Here is a 7500-nt window from a genome sequence, read left to right as displayed (position 1 = left end):
CGGCAATATCAAAATGGCTTTCAGCCTCTGCTCTTTACCCCGAGACCCACCCTGCCTCCTATTTCCTGGAGTTTCTAATTAAGAGAAAAACTGGTTTGAAAACCACTCCCTAATCCTTTTAATTTGGGAGGAGTTCAACGTGAATAATCAGAAGGCTAAAAGGTCAGTAATGGGTGGGTGGAGGCACAACAGCCCAGAGGAAAGAGCCAGTGGATAATAAAGAGTTTAGTGAATGGATAGTCATGGGTACTTATATTAATTAAGTAATAGCACGAGCAAGAAACGGCATGCTCACCCTTGTCTCTAACCTGGGTTGTTTGGAGGAGCCAATCTCAAGGCAAGATGCCATTAGGATTCGCTGACTCTTGTCTATGTGAGCCTGTATGGTTGGCAAGGCCTCACTATGCAAGTTTGGCCCTTTCCTTCATGTGTCTGTTCATTTACTCAATCTTAATCACCTATTGACAGACACCGGATCTGGCACCTTATGTGTGAAGACCTCAGGAGGAGACGTAGCATAGATGGAACGGTGCCGGTCACCAGCACTATATCCAAGTCCACACTGGTTTTGTGCTGCGCCCCACGGTTGATGCATCAACTTCAAAATATCTGAGAACTAGATACATGGAAGTCCTGGAACTGTGCTCAGAACCAACTATAGAGAAAACACTGGGGGTGGGGGGTGCTCCCAAGGAGGAAAGTGTTTTGAGAATCTGACGCCACGCCCTCTATTGCCACTCAAACTTCTGCTGGCCTGGGCACTGTTCCCTGGAGCTGTGCTAACAGCTCAGCCCAGGCTTGCCTGAGAGTCAGGGTAAACAGAGCTCCCAAGGAAGACAGGAAAACAGCCTTGGGTCTTGCTGGGAACCGAAGGGCTGGTAGGCTTGGGGGTGACTCACCAGGCAGGTCACAACAAGGCCAGTTCCAGGCCTAAAGTTGTTTGTTTCACCAGCGTAGTAAACATCGCTTTATGTCAATAAAGATTTCCAAATCGCCCAAGGCAGAGACCCAGAGAGAAAAGTGGTCATAAAGACGTCGAGCCAGATAGCTGAGAATAACTTGGTTGACTCGAGGAAGACGTATGCAGGTGAGGTAATGTGTGCGCTTTGCAGATTCGACGATAATGTGTGCGCTTTGCAGATTCGACGAACTGGCTTGTGGTTTGGTGTAGATCAGGCAGTTTACAAAAGTAGCCCCTCCCTCCTTCCCGTTGCTTTTCTTCCTTATGATGCGCTGGGAAAAGAAACTTGTTTTGCTGCGCACGGGAGCCAGAGATTAAGCAAGAGGTTTTGGTAATTCCTTCTGCTGAGGAACAAGGCTAGGCTCGGTTCTGTTGTTTTGTTTCTCTGACTCTCTTATTCTTTTCTGGTTGGTATTTAGAACAATGCTCTCTGTAGAAATGGGGTGTGTTCTTCAGGCACTTGCATTAAGACACACGTGTACATGTCACTACATACCTCATGGTCTTTCATGACTAGGATGAGCAAGGTTTTCATGTCTGAGCATCGCCGGAATCATGATGGAATCAACAGATCTCTGTACCGAGGTTGGCCAGCCACTGGCGAAGAGCTCACCAAAGGTCGTTGGTATTTCCTGCTTCTATTAGACCCAAACCACTGAAATAATAGCTTTCCTGGCTGTACCCAGGTACCTGTTTCAGGTCCAGACTGGAATCAGGAAATGAAGAGGTGGGTGGGAAAGGGAAAACTACTAGGGTGGAGGTTTGGGAAAATTCCTCAATCTTCTCATGACACCAAACTGTTCGACATGGGTAAGTCATCAGGAAAAACACAAAACCCCTCCCCCTAGTGGAATTTACCACTGGCCGGCTCTCTACCGTGCCTTCTGGCTCTGGCACCCTGTAAACGGGCGGAGCAATGAGAGGCTGTGGTGTGCTCAGGCTAGAAGATGACACGCTGAGGCAGGTGTTGTGAAGGATTACACAACCTGGAGAGGGTCTTCATGCAAAGAACCGAACCAAAACAAAAACCAAAACAAAAACCAAAACAAAATCCACCAAACTGTGGAAGGAAAGTGGCTAGTTAAGAGGGGAAAGATGCAGAGGGTTGCCCGCCCCTCGAGAACTGCTTTCAGATGCTTTAACAAAACCCACCCAGCCTGAAACAACATGCAAGGCAACCTCTGTTTTGCGGTGTTTGTTTGTTGTTAACGTTCACTAGATAGCCAAGTCTAGCCTGGGATTTGTAATCCTCCTGTCTCAGCTTCATGACTGCTTGGCTTTTGGCATGCATCACCATTCCTGACCCACAACACTGTCTATTCTACTCAAGGTTCCTTTTCCTTTTTTCTTTTTCTTTTTTTCTTTTTGAGATAGGTTCCAGGTAGGTAGCTTGCTTGTTCTTTCTGCCTTAGCTTCTCAAGGACTGTAATCTCCTGTGTACCACCACACCCACACCTTCACATTTCTCGAACTTTCCTTTCCCTTATTTCCAGCTACACGTTCTTTTCCAGATGCAGATAATGATCACCTGCTGTCTAATACTTTCCATAAGAATAGAATGAGGAACCAGGAAAACTCGATCCTTTCCCACTCTCCAATCCCCCACCTCGCTGTGACTCCGGGGTTGGACCCTGAAAGGACAGGCTGTGGCCCTGAGGATGTGTAGAGAGAAGCCTGAGAAGTTAGTGCAGGAACGGAGAGTGAGAAGGGCATTAGAATCATGCCTGGTAAAGCTCTCTGGGCTGCTAAGAAATGGAGTACCACGCAAAGCCCCACAAACCTCCCCAAGCAAACCCTTGGCTAACTGGCCTCTAAAACATGCTCCCGGCCTGCCACCGTGAAGCCAAGTCTGATGAGAGGACATCGGAGGAATGACACATTACACACTGTGATTTAACCCCAAAGTGTGACTCATTTGTCTCACTTCTACTAAGTTTTAGACTTCTGCAGGTGGACACATTGGCAACCATCTTCCCAGTCCAGGATCCTTGAAGGAGACCCTGGAAGATGAGAGTACTACCGTATCATCGTCATCGTTAGCAAGTTTGCATGAGATTCGGAGGGAACTTGAGCAAATGGTTTATTCTCCCGACTCAGTTTAGACTTCTGTCTATTCTGCTGCATTCTTGCCAAGGTCAAGTCACTCTGCTTTTTTTTTTTTTTTTTTTTTTTTGCATCTGCTTGCTCTGAGTTCTTGTGAGAGTCAATGAGAGTGGACAATTGCCTCACAAAACAAAACACAGGCTCAGCTGTTTTTCCAAGTTACCAGGCCCGGTACCTGGGCTGTGTCGTTGAGTCGTTTGAAGAGATCGGTGCAATGAGAACGAACTCCTATTCTTGGGGAATACTTTAGCTTTGTCAAGTAAGAAGTAACACTTCATGTCCAGCAGGATTCACAATCAGCAGAAAACAAAAAGCTTGGAGGAGGGAGGTTCCCACAGGGGGAGCACCGTGCTCGGGGAGACCTCGAGCCATCTCAGCAGATAAACCGGTAAAGGACACAGCCTTCTCCCAAGTCTCTGGAAGTAACCCTGAAGGACAGTTAATTGATCTTGGCCGTTAAATAGAAAAAGGCTACGTATGGTTTGGTTATTTAAGAGATTTTTAAATAGCCGAGCAGCGAAGTGCAGCCACAGAATAGAAAGATTGGTCACGCCAAACCAAAAGAGCTGTACCAGGCTTTTTAAAGGGACAAACAACGAGAAGGCCTCCTCACGGACTACTGGCATGCCAGACAGGGCAGGTAAGGCTGCCCCCAGCTATGATGAGAATAAAGGACTCTCGTGTGTGTCCTAAACTCGTGTGTGTCCTATCTGTATATTCCTGACAGTTCTCCTAATGTCTCCATTTCCTTTACAGTATCTACAAAATCAGATCGAGACTGTGCCGCATATACTCTATCCCTTTGGTGAGCAGTTTGAATATTTAATTTTTATGGTGAAAACAGGTAGTGTTTATTATGACCTTGGTGGTGATCCTATTAATCTTTAGACCTGGTATGCTTAACTCACGTTCTTTACAGTGAATGCAGGAATTTTAATGTCATCTCTCTGGGTTTACTTCACGGTACTCCATGGCCTGAGAGTCCACAAGGATGGAGATCCAAATCAAGCACTTCTATGCCCCATTTTAGCCGGAAGCAGCCAGAGCGACTCTATGCCTATGTCATAAGTGATTTTCAGAGCCTCAACTCTAAAGAGGACATTGGATACCTAGATAGGCACTGTCATGTTTAGAGCGACTGGTTAATGGAAACCTCCCTCCCTCGGGATCAGCTAGGTCCCTATTTAAGATTTCAAATACTATATGGAAAGGAGGAGGGATTTGTTGAAGCCCTTTAAGAGAAAGTTATTTCCTTCAGGCCCAAAAGGCTGTAATTTGAACTCTATCTCCAGTCTTGGGTGGAGCCATCACATTCAATAGTGGCCAAAGCGTAAGATTACAAACACATAATTGTCCCCACCCCTTGGGGTTAATTCAATATCTGCCAGGAGACGAACCCCCTGGAAATTGAGTAAACCTAAAGATATGCCAAGTGGAGAAGAACAATTACCTCCCTAATGAGATAATGTAGCCACCCTACTAGTCCCTCCCACCATGCAATTGCTTATATATTTCTCTGCTAATCATGCCTGCTTTTATGAGTTCTAACTCAAAAAAGTATAACTCTTCCTTTTCCACATTTCTTTTGGGAGTCAGTTCTAGTCTCCTCCTCCTCCTCCTCCTCCTCCTCCCCCTCCTCCTCCTCTTCCTCCNCCCTCCCCTTCCCCCCTTCCCTCCCCTCCCCCCTCCTGCCATGTGGATCCTGGGGATCAACCCAGGCTGTCATTATGCTTGGCATCGGTACCTTTGTGGCTAGTCTTTCCACCCTCCTTCCCACTTTCTTAGTTCTTTCTTTTGGTCCTGCCCCAAAGCCCAAGCATTCTTGCCCTGCCCTCTCCACAGACTTCCCTTACTCCCACCCATGCTTGCTGACCTCCCCTGCAGAACCTGGCAGACGCTAACTTAACCGGCACGACTTTCTGTCTTGTATCCATCCATCCTCCTCCAAGCAGGTTGCCAACTGTGATGGTGCATCTGCCCTGTTATTTATTTACTTTTTTTTTCCAAGTTCTAATAAAATGGCTCTTGAGATGAAAAAAACAAATCATCAAATGAACAAATTTAACTTGACTAACTAAGAGACTTGAGAAACCAGCGAGGAAGTGACTTGGTTCTAGTCTCTTGGGACTTCAACGGTTGATATTTTTCTTGAGATAAGGGTCTCACTCTCCCACAGAATGTCCTTGAATTCCTTGTCCTCCCTGCCCCCACCTCCCAAGGGATGGCACTACAGGCATGTGCTGGTATATCGTCTCACGCTGGTCAGGCCCTTTCCCACCCATCCACTCTGTGGTTGCCAGCAAATTCCTGGCCAGGCTCACCTCTCGTTATTCACTCTCTCCATGGACTTAGTGGCTGACTCTTGCTTTCTTGAATATATTTCATTTATTACGGCTTCAGAAAGTCCACACTCCTGTTTCCCTCATCCCTCCTGGTCAATCTATTCTCTTTCTATACTCCTTTCTAAAAAAAAAAAAAAAAGACAAAGAAAAAATAGCATTATTTATTTAGTGTACGCGTGCGCATGTGCGTGCGCTCACGGGTTTTGTGAGATCAGAGGGCTTGGGAAAGATGGTTCTTTCCTCCCATCACGTGGATCCCAGGACTGGACCTTAGGAGGTCAGGCTCAGCCGCAAGCCCTTCCGTCCACTGAGCCATTTCAGGGGCCCCACTCTTGCATACGTGCGTGAGTTGACGTTCTCAGCAGCCAGCTTTAATCAATGCTGTGTTCTGTCTAAACTCACTGTTCACGTAATGCTATATGACTCGTGGCTTTAAGCTATACTTCTTCGCTTCTGGTTTTGAAATACATGCTTCCAGGCTTGACGTTTTTGCCGAGCCCCAGGTTTGTTGTCTTTCTGTCTGAGATCCATTTGGTCTCAGTCTTCCTTCCCAAATCTCCACTTCCACCATCTCCGATCCCGCTTGGGCTTTGCCAGTCATGTAAACAGTATGCTGCCCACTCTCCGCTTAACCCTGGATGTAAATGACTCCGGTCTTTGCCACGCTGCTTCCGTCCACTTTGTCAGCAAGTCTAGCCACCCTCACACCTGCCGCTGGTCTGGAGCTCCCTAACTCCACACTTTGAAGCAGGCGAGGTTAACCTTAGGCTCTTGATCCTTCTCCTTCTTCCTCCCAAGTGCTGGAGGACAGGAAGTTATCACCATTCTTGGCTGTAAATACTACCCAAAGCATCGAGTGCACCATGATCATATAGTGCCCCCCACACACGTGTAACCCCGATGTTTGAGGCAGAAGCAGGAGGACCAAGTTCAAGGCCATCATTACTTACATAGCAACCCGGGCTGGATGAGACTTTATTTAAAGCAGCCCACATAAATAAATACATAAAAAATGAGCGCCTGTGGGCCACTGCTCCTTACTACCTGTATGTAGACCTGGAACCTTCTCCTGTCAAGATGGCAGTTATATTAACGCTCCCCAACCCAGACGTACTACCACGCCCCTGCCCTTGTTTCTTGGTCCTGAGGTCTTCACACCACAGCACCCAGTCTTGGCCCTTCAGCCAGTCCTTTTAAGCAGCTCAAATCTGATGTCTTTGACAATGCCTTTACTGGCTGTCAACGTCAAGCCACGTTCTTTCTGGTTTCCTGGAACCTGTTGCTGAGTACTGGTAGGCGGGGCTTACTGGAGGTTTAGACAAGAGGATGAAAAACCTTGGTTTTTACCTGCTCAGTTAGTCTGAAGACACCTTCTGTGGCAGAGACCATTCCTTATTCTTGGAGTTTTTCTTTTAGATTATTTTATTTTATGTGTCTGAGTGTTTTGCCTGCATGTTTGTATGTGTACCACATGAATGCTTGGTGCCTGTGGAGATCAGGAGAGGGCATCAGATCCCCTGGAATTGGAGTTACAGACAGTTGTGAGCTGCCATGTGGCTGCTGAGAACTGAACTCAGGCCCTCTACAAGAGCAATAAGTGCTGTTAACCAATGAGCCAACTTTCCAACACCTTTATTATTATTATTATTATTATTATTATTATTATTATTATTATTATTATTATTAGCTACCATGGCTAGCCCTAGGCTGGCTATATGACTACGTCAATTTTTATTGATCTATTGAGAATGATCACACACTAGTTCAGAGCAAAATGTTGAGCTTATTTTTATTTTTAAAGATAAAATGTGTTCATAAATACACACACACACACACACACACACACACACACACACACACACACAAATGGAACATGGTTTTATAACCACTGGAAATAAACAGCAAATAACTATGGAAATTACCTCCGCTGGTGTAGAGAAGTCAATAAAAGCTTAGTCGGTGAATTCTGACCCCATTTCTGCATCCTTTGATAATGAAAGAAATGTTTCAGGGCAGGTCTCTGTGGGTGTGATCCGTCCTTAGCTCTGGGGATCAGATGTGTGTGTGTGTGTGTGTGTGTGTGTGTGTGTGTGT

General features: G+C 46.3%; 1 long non-coding RNA gene across 1 annotated transcript in view; it reads left to right on the top strand.

Annotated features, from left to right (window-relative positions):
* Positions 1-3446: 3446 nt before the first annotated feature.
* Positions 3447-7500, top strand: part of LOC110337868 — a 15683-nt gene continuing 11629 nt past the window's right edge. Inside the window, exons 1-2 of the long non-coding RNA XR_002381278.1 lie at positions 3447-3704; positions 3821-3869. This is a non-coding gene — a long non-coding RNA (uncharacterized LOC110337868). The remainder of the gene's footprint in view (positions 3705-3820; positions 3870-7500) is intronic.

This window comes from Mus pahari, chromosome 21 (genome assembly GCF_900095145.1).
Source record: "Mus pahari chromosome 21, PAHARI_EIJ_v1.1, whole genome shotgun sequence".
Taxonomy (NCBI): domain Eukaryota; kingdom Metazoa; phylum Chordata; class Mammalia; order Rodentia; family Muridae; genus Mus; species Mus pahari.
Note: the sequence above shows the minus strand (reverse complement) of the source record. Positions and strands in the feature narration are given on the sequence as shown.